The sequence below is a fragment of the Lynx rufus genome, unplaced genomic scaffold (assembly GCF_022079265.1).
Source record: "Lynx rufus isolate CCGP_SWC_20201006 ecotype Redwood Valley unplaced genomic scaffold, mLynRuf1.p SCAF_2, whole genome shotgun sequence".
Lineage (NCBI taxonomy): Eukaryota > Metazoa > Chordata > Mammalia > Carnivora > Felidae > Lynx > Lynx rufus.
Window position 1 is genome coordinate 88,176,882 of NW_025814834.1, and position 14,784 is coordinate 88,191,665.

Below are 14,784 nucleotides of genomic sequence, written 5' to 3' on the forward strand. Positions count from 1 at the left end.
TGAAAGCAAAGGAACTGTTCCCTGAGCTATCAGTAAACAAATTAATGGAAAACATTTCCTTCCTTTACTCTGTGGCAATCTATCTACTGCTTAGGACCTTCTAACACCTTGTTCCTTTCAGGTATGTGGATTGTGGCCTCTTTCACACCTTAATCACTTGACCTTTCTACTATTTGAAACCAGAACATATTTGTCAAAACTTTATAGATGTATTCTAATGGAATCTAGGTGGCCAGTGGGTCTGGACTTTAGAAGCTGAATGCTAGAACTTGAATAGTGATGTTAGAGAAAGTGCCCTGGGGCCAAGAAAAATTCATTTCAAAAGGAAAAATTCTAAGAGAGACAATTCAGAGCATATTTGTCAATATTCATTTTGACATTGAAAGTTATTTTTTGACCTATCTTTTGACAAAGCCTTGAACTTTAAGAGGAAAAACAGACCTATTTTTTTTTATGTTTATTTATTTTTGGGACAGAGAGAGACAGTGTGAGAAGGGGACAGGCAGAAAGAAAGGGAGACACAGAATCCAAAGCAGGCTCCAGGCTCTGAGCTGTCAGCACAGAGCCCGACTCAGGGCTCAAACCCACAAACCGCGAGATTGTGACCGGAGCTGAAGTGGGACGCTTAACTGACTGAGTCACCCAGGTGCCCCAAAACAGACCTAACTCTTAAATGCCATTGAGAAGTTTTGCCAAATTTCCTATCAGAGAACATTATTATTCATTACATGGTTTTTCATTATCATGTGTATGTTATGAACTAAAGAAAAGGAAGGGTCATTGTGGAAACCTGGCCTAAGGAAGCAGGATCGGCTTAAGAGTGACATCTGTTAAAAATGTAATTAAACGATTGTTCTCCTATAAAGCTGGGCTGGGCTAAGCTGGTCATGTAACATGGTTGTCTGAGTTATACAGAGATTTCATGGAATCTGTGCCCAGGGCATTCTGTGTTCTACAATCATTCACATTACTATGTGTCTATTTACCCAGAGCCAAAGGGAAGCCAAGTGTTCAGACTGATACGAAGCCTTAACGATTTCCTCTGTGTGATCTTTTCTAGCCTTTGCTTTAATATATATTTTTTTCCAGTGGGTAGGAAAGAGGCAGGGACCGAGCATGTGGCTGGATGAAAACAAGGTTCACTTAGTGTCTCTGTGTAAGAAGCTTCTAGAATCTCTGATAAGTAAGGGTAGGTCAGGGCGAATCTCCTCAGTGGGGTAACTTTTGGTCAATTCTGCAGCACTCTAGTAGCATAATATTAAAACCATAGAAGGTTGACAAGCAATATCTTTTGTCTCTTAACAACTACCCAATTTCACCTCTGCTTCCACTGGTCCAATTCTCTCTGATTAGCTGTTTCAGTGGCAAATGAAATAAAAATCCATGGTATTAACCTGTCATATTAAAAAACCCTTTTTGCTCTGGCGCATACATTTGGCACAGCTGTGCATTTTGCATTTAAATATCCCTCCACCAGTGGGCTGCTTGAAACTATTGCTTTTCTATGGGAAATTAAACAGGGAGCTGCTTAATGCTCCTTGTTAGTTTTTTAATAAAAATGGAAGTGAGAAGCCAGCAGTACCGGGAGCAAATGTCTGCAGGACCCCATGGCTGTGCTAAAAGCAAAGAGGAGGAACCAAAATGCATATTACTTTAAACTGCCCCTGCACCGGTGGCTTTGCAATACCCACTCCACTGTGGACCTCTGAAATTGCCTCTCAAATGTTGTTTAGAGGTTATGTTAAATTGGGAGAGTCTTCTCCTGGGATCATTAGGCAGCTTTCAATTTGGTTTTCTAATAAAATATTGAAAGTTACAATGTAGAAACAAAGCCACAGCTATTGAATTTGTGTGGCTTTTGTGAATTAGGGAATCAAGAAGAGGACAACAAGAAATAGAGGAATGGAGAAGAAGAGAGAGGGAGCAAAGAGATTGGGAGAACCAGATGCAGCTCTTTCAAGGAAGACACACACACGCGCGCACACACACACACACACACACACACACACAAGAGAGACTGAAGCAGAGACTGAAAGGAAGAGAAAAACAGAGAGCAAAACAGAGAGAGAGAGAATGGCCAAAACTCAGCGTTGGTGTCTGACATGGCATTAAACAGAAACAATTTATCTAGGCTGAGCCCTTAGTCTCATCAAATTCATTTCTGTGGCTAAATCCTAAACTTTCAGGGAAAATAATTCTGGATTGATCTAACTGCAGTATCCTTATTTCAATGCAGACCATGTCTGGTGGAGTGTTGCAGAGATTTGTAATTGTAAACATGAAATTAGTCATTAGCAGCGGTGTCCCAAAGCAATAAAGGTTTTATTTCTTTTTCTTCCTTACCTTCATCATTTCTATGCTAACATGCATACAATTAAATTTATTGAGATGACAAAACCTAATTATCCAATTTTAAAAATAGTGATATGAACTAACTTTAAAAAGTTTACTGTTCAACAGACATTGACAAACTTTCTGTATGAGGCCAGAGAATGGGTAAATCAGTCATGGAGTGTCAGACTCTTGGTTTCAGCTCAGGTCATGATTTCAGGGTTCATGAATTCCAGCCCCACATTGGGCTCGGCACTAACAGCACTGAGCCTACTTGGGATTCTCTGTCTCCCTCTCTCTCTGCCTCTCCCCTGCTCTTGCTCTGTCTCTGTCTCTGTCTCTCTCTCAAAAATAAACCTAAAAAAAAAAGCCAGAGAATATATAGGTTTTTGTGGCTATATGGTCTCTGTCTCAACTAGTCAACCCTGCAACATAGGGTAAAAGCTCCACAGACAATTGCCAAAATGGGTGCGTTTGTTTTCCAATAAAACTTTATTTACAAAAATAGGCATTAGGATGGATTTGGCACCAGGATCATGTCCCTGCTATGCAGCAACACTTTTTAAGTAATCCAGGAAACATGTACAATAAGCTTCCGGGGGAAACAAATGTCTGGTAGGGAAGCTTTTCCTTAGTTCTAACTCTTTCGCATAAGAGAACAAATGCCCTTAAATTTTCTGATATTGCAAAAACACTCATTTAGTATTCTCAGACTACTTATAGCTGCATCTGACACTAGTGTAAATTAATCTTCATCACCTCCTCAAAAGTCAATGTCCATGCTCTCATTCTAATTGGAAGAGTGATAACTTTGGTCGTTTATTTATCATTTTAATTTCTACCAATTTAATACTTCACTAACCTCCTTTGACTTTTTTTTTCTTTTTGTATTGTTTTTAAGCACACACTTCAGTTTTTTGGCCTGTGGTTTTTTTTTTTTATTTATTTATTTTTTTTTATTTTTTTTTTCAACGTTTATTTATTTTTGGGACAGAGAGAGACAGAGCATGAACGGGGGAGGGGCAGAGAGAGAGGGAGACACAGAATCGGAAACAGGCTCCAGGCTCTGAGCCATCAGCCCAGAGCCTGACGTGGGGCTCGAACGCACGGACCGCGAGATCGTGACCTGGCTGAAGTCGGACGCTTAACCAACTGCGCCACCCAGGCGCCCTTTGGCCTGTGGTTTTAACTTATGTTTTCAGTAATGCTTTGATATAAGAAGTTCAAATAAAGTGTTTTTTTTTTTTAAGATTTCATTTTTTAAAGTAATCTCTACACCTTACATGAGGCTCAAACTCACAACCCTGAGATCAAGAGTTTCATGTTCCACTGACTGAGCCAGCCAGGTGCTCCTCAAATAACGTTTTTTTTTTTTAAATCCCACAAAACAGCATACATGAGATGTTCATAATTGGAGTGTGTATGATCATGGTACTTCATAATCAGGGGTTATAGTTAGAGACAATATCCCTTCACTCCTCAATCAGGAGGGAGCTCACAACTCCCAACTTCACTCCAAGGAGTGAAGGTTTGCACTCTACATCTAAAGTTCCAACTTTTAAGACTGCCACCTAAGAAATGTCCCCCCTAAAACATTTAGCTCTTAAAGCCAACAGAACTTGCATCCAGAGACCCACAGAGTATAGAAAACAAAAGAAATAGATCTTAATGGGTTCACAAAGACACTGTGGCTATCCTCCAAGGGTTCAGCCCAGAGAGAGCAAGCACAATCCTATTTCCTAGTCTTTCCCTGAAAGAGGACTATTTACGTAATTTAAAAGCTGCTGCCTGAGGGTCAGGCTTCTAATTTAGCACACATCTAGGAGCTAATTGTGATCTCCCTGGAGACCAGGGAAGCCAGCAGACATCGTTTTTGCCTTCTCATTCAAGCCCACTCCAAATAACTAATATCTACCTAGAAGGGATGTGTACACACGACCAGCACCCCAGCTTTTGTTGCTGCCACCCAAGGGACAGGCTTCTAGGTCATCTGGCTCTAACAGTCAATGGAACTTGCTTTCACAAGTCTTACAGGACTACAGCAAACAAAAAAGACTATTCATGGACACAAGAGCATGCCCCCACCCCAAAGATGCACCCAGACCCAGCACAGAGGTTAGGAGACAAAATAAACAAAGAAACAAAAAAACAAACAAAAGACCATCAGCTTGCCCCCAGGTGCTATGATCCTGCACTCTTGAACAGTAATAGGTGTTAGCACACCCTCAACACTGGGGGCCAGTAAGAAAAAAGATGGCTTGGATAATCACAAAGGTTTGAAATGTTTAGAATAGGCCAACATAGTCAGAAAGTAGATTGGTGGTTGCCTAGGTGTAGGGGTTGAGGTGGGCAGCATTGAAATATGACAGCTACAGTATCAAGTTTCTTTTTGAGTTGATGAAAATGTTCTAGATTGATTGTGCTGGTGGTTGTACAACTCTGAATATATTAAAAATCCTTGAGTTATACATACACTTTAACTATGTGAATTTTATGGTAAATTGTACCTCAACAAAGCCCTTAAAAAAGAGAAATTGGAGTCATCTCTTCTAAACCCTCATTTCAGTAAGATATTTATTTTATACTTAAACATATGAATATACACTAAATTTTATAATATTTTCTAGCATTTATTGAAGGACAACAATGTGTGACTTTTAAGTCTCTCTAAAGACAGATATTTGTTAAGAGAGAGAGGGAGAGAGACTGATGCTCTTACAACAAATTACTTCTAGGGAAAATTCCCTGCATACCTCATCACTTTAGCTACCTCTCTCACTTGGTTAATGCTTTGGGTAACAGGGGATAATGAAGAACCAGTTTTCAAATGACTGACAAAGTTTTGAGTTTAACTTAAAAGCTGAAAGTGAAATCTCATAGTTAAGCATTTCTATGTATATTAGCCTAGACAGTGAAGAAAGAGAAAAGCAGATGAAAACAATTTTGATTGAGACTCGAGTTTATAGAGAATGGAGAAGCCAGCCCACTCAGAGGGTCAAAGATCCTGAAGCCAGGGTCTCTTGCCTTTGGGCTTCCTATGGAAAAGACACCTCAGACCAGTAAACATGAAAAAATAAAATGTCCAGGGGAGTGTATTGGAAGGGGGTGAGCAAGAAAAAAGTATCAAAGAAGACAATTTTGAATAATTCATGCAGATTTTGTTTTGGTTATCCTGACCAGAAATGAAGATCTACTTGATTGGAAGACAGAAAATCAGGTGACTTAATGTGACTCCTACAATTGACCAACTGATGACCAGAGAACTCAAAGGAATCATAGGTTTTGGGGTGATAAAAAGTTTCAGACAACTCTTCAATATACTTTTAACAATATCTCAGCCTCATTTTTTTCTGGTTATGTGATAAAGAGTTTATCTTATTTCTGTCTTCCTTTGTCTGGCCTTTTTGTATCTCCAGTGCATTTTAATGTTTCAACAGTTATGCCAATTTTATTCAAGGAACACAATTTCTAACCTGTATTAGTTCTCTATGTTTTCTGCCTTCTCCCTTCTCCCCAAGGTACCCACAGACTAGCAAACTTATGTACCCTTTATTTGATCTCCTTGCTAGTAATTTAGAATATGTTAGGATTTGCCAGGTTGTAATGTGGTATTCAAGTTGTCTAACTTGATATCATAGCAAGGTATGCACTAAGAGAATTTTGCAAATGAAATCTCTTAAAGACAAGATGATGACACATCACAATTTTCCTTTCCTAGTCGCAAGCACTACAATGCATGAGGTGGAAATTATTAATGTCTCAGGAAGACACAGTAACTCAAAACTGCTGCAGCGTAGTAAGGTGCTACAATTGGGGGGAAAAAGAAGAAAACTGCCAAAAGAGCGTCAGGGAAGTTGAAAAAATGATGAAGTCTGGAAATGCATTTATGAGTCACAATAGATGGCTTTTTATCAACTCACTTGTAGGAAAGTTGAAAAACAATGCTGAGATTCTGTTTGTTTTTTTCTCATTCCCTTTATCATTATTATTATTGAATAATAGTATAGTACAATTGGATAATAATTCCAGCAGCAGATCTTTTTTTCCTTAAATGAAGGTCCTAATTTCATTAGGAATTACCTGATTTCAGGTCAGCCATTTTCCTCACAGGCCAGCACACAACAGCAGTTGATGCCTGGTGGCTAACCTCCTGGTAACCACTGCAGCTTCATTTGATGATTAATTATTCACTGAGCACCTACAGTGCCCAGGGAAAGCCTCATGCTCTTGCTAGCGACTTGCAGCTTACCAGGCAAACGCCGACCAAATGAGGCAAACAAAAATGTGACACAAGTGTGACACATTTACAAATGTGCATTCTGGATCCTCCAAAGGGGAGCATATTTCCAAGATGGAATCATGGCCTGCATCATCTTAGAAATTTACCAAATCATTTGAAAATAAATATTTGTGTATGTAATTATGTAAATATACATATATAAAATTCAGAATTTAATATATGCGTGTGTATCCATTTATCTGCATCTCTATATAAATATGAAGTCCACAAAGGGAAAAAATATTTATAAGGTAAAACATTTTCAATCTTTGCTTATGATGAATGACAGAAAATTGGCATGGTGTTTTTGTGTGGCTTTTAAAACAATACCCAAGCATTAATACCATTTATAAATAAAAGTTGCCTAAAAACAGGGCAGAAGAAGATTTAATTGTGAAAATCTCAAACTGAAAGATAGAAATCTTCTGAGACTCTTGCTACAGGGCACACAATTAATACATGTGGCTAGGGATTCAGGGAAACTTAGTTCCAGCTTAGCACCTCATTCTCCAGACCAATTGTGGAATGCTTTGCCAATCTCTGAGGCATGAAGTCCCAGTTTTCTATATGGATTGTTACAACAAGCCACCTCTCTCAAACATGTGCTTACAAATATTTCAGAGAATCCTATGAATGTCACAGGCTGTACTAAGCTTTGACACTATTTCTACACTGCATATCAGTTTACCAATGAGAAAATGGGGGTGAGGGCAGTGTGTTGATCTTAAATTTAACAAATAAGTGTATGTTCATAAAGATAAGGCTGGAGAGCCCTTATTATTTCATCTTTAGCTGGGGTGATATTTTGAACCTCATTCTTATAAACTTAAATGTCTAAAGCTACTAGGTTCATTGAGTTTTTTGAAAACTTGCCCTGTTTTTTCATTTTCTCATCTGTCAACATTACAAAATGTAAATGGCATGGCCATACAAAGAAAATCAAGAATTCTATTTAGTTTCTAAGTCCTAGAAGTCCTTCAAAACAAAGCTTATGCATACCTAAAAGCACTGATCAAAATTAAGTCTGCAGTCAAAACTAAATAAATATCAGCCAATGCATCTTAGTAATAAAGATTAGAAAAACCAGGAGATGCAATGAATGTGGTATGTGAGCCTTTGTATCTTTAGCAAGTAAAACAGCATCATTTGTGGAAAGCACTGCATTTACCTCCGCGGAACTGGAAAGGGAGTAGCCACCTTGCCCTTATTTCAGGGAACTGTCATTTTTTTTAAGTCTTATGTGCTTTGGCCTAGACATATGTTAACTCATGGGCTAATATATTTGATTTTTATTTTGATATATCCATTCTTCTTCCTGAAGTGTTATTGAACCATCATCTTATTTTCCATATTCCCCAAATGTCTTCTAGTCGATACATTTTCTAGTAGTGTTGACAAATAAAATATAGAATCGCTAGATGACCTGAATTTCAGAGAAACAATAAATATTTTTTTAAAATATAATATGTACCATGAAATATTTTTGGCATACTTATACTTAAAAAATCATTCATTGTTTATCTGAAATTCTAATTTAGCTGGGCATCTTGTAGTTTTATTTGCTAAGTCTGGCAATCCCTAAACATAGTAATTCTTTTAAAACTACATACACTTTTATTTTATTATTATTTTTTTTTCAACGTTTATTTATTTTTGGGACAGAGAGAGACAGAGCATGAATGGGGGAGGGGCAGAGAGAGAGGGAGACACAGAATCGGAAACAGGCTCCAGGCTCCGAGCCATCAGCCCAGAGCCCGACGCGGGGCTCGAACTCACGGACCGCGAGATCGTGACCTGGCTGAAGTCGGACGCTTAACCGACTGCGCCACCCAGGCGCCCCAAAACTACATACACTTTTAAAGGAAATGTTTGTCTTAGCCGGACCTATCACTCCCTACTTATCTCTCCTGATTAATTATTAACAATAAGATCATTTGTACATAAATGATGAAAACAGTAATATTTCTTTCTCGCATTGTAGCCCCAAAGAACCAACTTTTTCACTTCCTATGGTGCAGATCTTTTTATCATGGAAACCATTGCCTTCTGTAGCTACAAAGTGCAGAGCCAGGAGTTCATCTGACCTCTTCACTAACCAGAGCCATCAATGCCTTTCCACTTCATTTATTTTCATTCCCTGAAGTAACAGCACAAATAGAAAAACTTCAGTAGAATAATTATGTGACAGTGGGTACAGAGGAAGGGGCCCAAAGTGACATGCTTTGGAGCATTAAAAATACTGTAATCAATGAGACTTTTTGCTCAGTGATGTGACTCATTTGTTTTTAAACATCTTGTGGCCACATATGGTCTTAAGACTGGAGACAGAATCATACAAGATTTTATAGAGGCTTGTGATTTTTCTCCCTTGGAAGAACTGTTTTTCACTAGTACTTGCTGATTTCTATCTGTGTAAGTTTCTGATGATAAAGTCTCTTGCATTTGCCAAAAAATAAAAATAAAAAAATAAAGCAAAAGACACTATTTTCCCAAGGTCCTTTTTCTTTGTTCTCAATGTCACCTGCCTAGATCTGTTTCCTTCATGCTTTGACCTATTTATTTACACAGAATGACCTTTAGCTTCAGTTTTCTCATTTGTAAAGTGAAGGAAACAGTAGTTACCTCTCTTAATTGTCATGAGTATTAAATGAGATGAATGTCAAAATTCTTAGCTTTGAACAACAGTAGTGTATTGTTTGACACTGGTTGGCTGAATACCTTCCCATCTGCTACTCTTACCAGTTTGCAACTTACTTATTGACATGCTTTCTGTATAATGTTAAATATGCAACTATCCAGCTTCTTGCCTCCACATGGATGATTGGAGTCTGACATTTTGGAGGCACAATTTGAAGGGATAATTGCTATAATTTCAATGTTATTATGCATTTGTCCTAAAGGACTTCATAGCTTGGGGGGGGGGATTGTTTTGCTTTGTTTTTGTGTTGTTAAACTTTACTAAACTGACTATCATTCATAAGTGTTCCATTACCAAGTTTAATACACATTTAGATTTTCTTAACTGATAGAAACTTTTAAGTGGGATCAACCTGAACCTTGCTTAATTGTTATCTTATTGTTCACAGCAATTAAGCACTTTCAAAGACCATCTCCACAAAGAAGATGTCTTTGGTCATATGTCTACACCAAAAACATAATCTAAGGATGGTGACTGGTTGAGAGGAACAATCATATTTATTATCAACAGTAAATCAATAATACAAAAGGTTAACTAATAGTACCACCACTCTCCTATAAAATGATAGCAAATCCATCATAGTAAGTAGCATCTTCAAAAATACAAGATTCTGATAACCTCTACAGCTAGGAAAAATGAATAAATACCTCAAAATAGATATAATCTATTGAGTTTCATGTTATGTAATTTGTGAACTATGAAACATCAAGTTATGTGATGGGGTGGGGGGGAGCTAAAAGAGAAGACAGCTTAAAAAGAAGCTAGCTATTTCCCTAGAACACATTTACATTTTAAATAATTAACAGCAGTTTTCATTTTTTGAAGTTTAACTATCTCCTACAGTAGCCATGTTTTATGACTTCATGTGATTAACCTAAAACATATGTTACAATAACTGAAGAACATTAAAACTTAAATTTAAAAGTTATATTTACAAAGAAGTTGAACACAGGATCCTTAAATATTAATAAGATACATGCCTCCTAGGGCCTAAGATGTCAGAAAAAAAGCATGCAAAAACTCACTGAAAGGGGCGCCTGGGTGGCGCAGTCGGTTAAGCGTCCGACTTCAGCCAGGTCACGATCTCGCGGTCCGAGAGTTCGAGCCCCGCGTCGGGCTCTGGGCTGATGGCTCAGAGCCTGGAGCCTGTTTCCGATTCTGTGTCTCCCTCTCTCTCTGCCCCTCCCCCGTTCATGCTCTGTCTCTCTCTGTCCCAAAAATAAATAAACGTTGAAAAAAAAATTAAAAAAAAAAAAAACTCACTGAAATATAGCAGGTCATTATAGAATGCAACCTCAGTTAAGACTTTTGGTCTCGGCATAACTGCACCAGATGTCAAGGTCTGTGATCATAATGTATTTAAAATATTCAGGTGCACAGACGATTTTTTAAACCTGGTCAAAGAAAAAGAATGAGTGATTACTTCATACTTAGCCTTTAATTAAAACAGAATTCTTTCTTGAAAGGGATCTCATTTTTTAAAATTATGTTTGTCCTTCTCAAAGGGGCAAGGGTTATATTTTCTCTTTCTATGGAATTAATATTAAAAGCTAATGAAAAAAATCTATGTGCATCACAAATACAGCATACCAATGCAACAGACCCTGCTTTTATGAATATAACTTATAATAATGTGGGCCTGATATTGTCCAAATTTGTAAGAGATATTATCCAAGTCATAACTAGAGGCATGTGGAATCAGAGGGTAGTGCATCATCCCATTAATACATTTGAAATTTAAGGGAAAAAACAATGATGACTCATTTGGATGAGTTATTAAATAAGGGAGAACTCAAGGAGAAATTTTGACTTAAGGTGTAAAGATAAAGTATTGAACAGAGCCAGGGAAGATATAAGAGAAAACAGGTGGTATTAAAAAGGTGAGTGGAGGCAGTCTTGTACAACACAGAAGCAAGAGTTCCTATGTGTAGTATAATGACTAAGAACATGAACTTTGGATTTAAACATGTCTTTGTTTGGGGCACCGGGGTGACTCAGTTCGTTAAGTATTCAACTTCGGCTCAGGTCATGATCTCAGGGTTTGTGGGTTCAAGCCCTGTGTCAAGCTCTGCGCTCAGAGCCTGGAGTCTGCTTTGGATTCTGTGTCTTCCTCTCTCTCTCTCTCTCTCTCTCTGCCCCTCCCCTGCTCATGCTCTCTCTCTGTCTCTTAAAAATAAATAAACGTTAAAAAAAAAAAGACAAGAAAATTAAAAACAAACAAACAAACAAGTCTTTTTTTAAACTCGGCGCTTCCCTTTACCAACTGTCTCAGAAATTTCATCTCTGTAATGGAGATGATGATAATGGTGGTGATAAAGATGATGATGATGATGATGATAATGAAACAAAGATGTTTGCATCGTGAAATCCGAGGGTGCACACAGAGGACATAGCACTCATTACATGTAACAAATAGCAGGTCTTTGTATTCCATGGGTGGAAAGGTTTAGTTAAAGAGAACTGTACTGAGCTGATTGTCACTACACATAACACAAAAACAAAGTAAAACTGCAGTCAAAGTTGAATAATAATGTGCATTTAAAAACATCATTCAAGGGGCGCCTGGGTGGCGCAGTCGGTTAAGCGTCCGACTTCAGTCAGGTCACGATCTTGCGGTCCGTGAGTTCGAGCCCCGCGTCAGGCTGGGGCTGATGGCTCGGAGCCTGGAGCCTGGAGCCTGTTTCCGATTCTGTGTCTCCCTCTCTCTCTGCCCCTCCCCCGTTCATGCTCTGTCTCTCTCTGTCCCAAAAATAAATAAACGTTGAAAAAAAAATAAAAAAAAAAGTAAAAACATCATTCAAGGGGCGCCTGGGTGGCTCAGTCGGTTAAGCATCCAACTTTGGCTCAGGTCATGATCTCTCGGTCCGTGAGTTCGAGCCCCGTCAGGCTCTGTGCTGACAGCTCAGAGCCTGGAGCCTGTTTCAGATTCTGTGTCTCCCTCTCTCTCTGACCCTCCCCCGTTCATGCTGTCTCTCCCTGTCTCAAAAATAAATAAACGTTAAAAAAATTTTTTTAAATAAATAAAAACATCACTCAACATGGAAAAAATTTAAAGACAAAAAAGATGAAACTAATGTGCATTCAGTATGAAAAATACCTAAACAAAAATATTTAGTTATATAATATAAAAAATTAAAAATGACTTCCATAATTCCAACACCTAGATATAATTACTTTCAACATTTTTCTTTCATTCAGACTTTTAAAAATTCATTCACATATACACATACTCATTCACACTATTTTATTCTTTCAAAATATAACCATACTAAGAATAAGTATCTTGTCTTTTTGGATATACATATTTTTCCATGTCATATATATGGTGATATAGACATATAATATGCTACATATTATTCCATTGTATAAAATAAACTCACAGCCAAGAGACATAGCCTAAGGAGACATGATGACTAAATCTAATGTGATAACCTGGAAGGGATTTTGGAAAAGAAGAGACATTTGATAAAACCCAAGGACATCTGAATAAAATACAGACTTTAGTTAATCACAATGCACCAATATTAATTACAATACAATATTAATTGTAACAAATGTACCACACCAAGGAAGATGTTAATAGTAGGGGAAAATGTTGGGGGGATGTATGAGAATTCTACCTTGGTAACTTTTCAAAAAAACCGGCTTCTTATACAAACATTTTGTACTCTCAAAAATGCTCAGTATGAATTTCCAAGAATGAAAAATTTGGGGTCAGAATATTCACATTTGGAAACTTTGTAAATATATTTTCAAGTTATCCTTTACTACACTGTACTATGTACATAAACTAAGTTTGTAAGTACATATTTTGTCTCCACTCAGAATATTATAATCCTATTAAATTTTTCATGTTAGATTAAAATTATATTCCTTTTTAAATTTGTAAACATGTTTTTAGTAATGAAGTTGACTTTTTATTGGCAATTCATATCCATTTACTTGTAATTATTAATATGTATGTATGTGAATTAACAGGAATATTATAACATTCAGAATATTTCCACTGTTGACATTGTTTTTGTTCTTGCCTATACCTTGGTTTAAAACTGTACTTTTTTGGTACCTAGCAGTATTTTCAAGACAAGACAGAAATCTCCTCAGTAGAGTCAGTGAGTGTTCATATACTCTTATTTTTCATACTGTCTGTACCTCTGGGAAAGACACTTGAAGCTGCCTTCCAGCTATATTCCTGCTATAAAAGGTGAAGGAAAATTGTACAACCAAGTGATGACTGTAGTAGATTTATGTGCTATTTAAATTTAGAACAGGGGAAATATTAAGTATTTTCCTATATATCTCTATTTTTGATTTGTAGTGCATAATTATTTGCAAGAACAAACTAAATATAAAAGCCAATTTACAATATATCAAAAAAGAAAGAATATAAGATAATTGTGAAGAGAAATAACTTTCAGAACTATCAGATAAAAAGATGCAAAATACACACCATCTTTTATTACAGTTCAACTGTTATATAAATTGCTTCTTATTCTGGTTATATGTAAGCTTTGTAATAGTTTTTTTTTTTCAGAAACATATTGATGTAAGCTAGAAAATTCTGCAAGTGTAATAATCCTCCTCAAAATGAATATGTTTTTAAAAATCAAGTCTAGAATAAACATGTTCCTTATAGAAACCAATTAAGTAATACCCAAGGCAAGGCTATAACTTAAAACATCTGCATAGACTTTTTAGCATTTATATAAAAGATGAATTGCTGGGGTGCCTGGGTGTTTCAGTTGGTTAAGTGTCTGACTTCTGCTCAGGTTATGATCTCATGGTTTTTGAGTTTGAACCCTCTTTCGAGCTCTGTGGTGACAGCTCAGAGCCTGGAGCCTGTTTCGGATTCTGTGTCTCCTTCTCTCTCTGCCCCTCCCCCACTTGTGCTCTGTCTCTCAAAAATAAATAAATGTAAAAAAAAAAAATTAAAGATGAATTGCTGACCAGTATTTTGTCATTTTTCTCCTTCATAGGGCTTAAAGATCTGGGATAGTGTCTCTTTCCTGTATTCCCCTTAACATTTGTGAAAACTGCATCATTATTGAGAAAAAAACCAAACATCTTTGTAAGTTAGTTTTTTGGATTGATATCAAATTTTTACTACAAAACTCTTTGTACCAACCAATTACTCAAAAACAGAGCATCTGCACCCAGTATTGCCCTGTGTATCCCTTCAAATTTTCCAATACATGAAAAATATGACTGAGAACATTTGCTGATATTTACTGAGCATGTATTATGTGCTATTCTAAGGGCTTTAAATAGTTTTATTTAACCCTCACATAACCTTACAAATCAATGCTAATCCCCATTTCTACAGATGACGAAAGTAACACATAGAGCAATTAGCTTACCAAGTATCTCAAAGCTAGGAAAGGAGACAAGTCACTGGAAACATACAGCCTTCTTTAGAAAACATATTATTAACCTTGTGTTATGCTCCCTTATAGATCACTGAAGACATTGAGGCAAC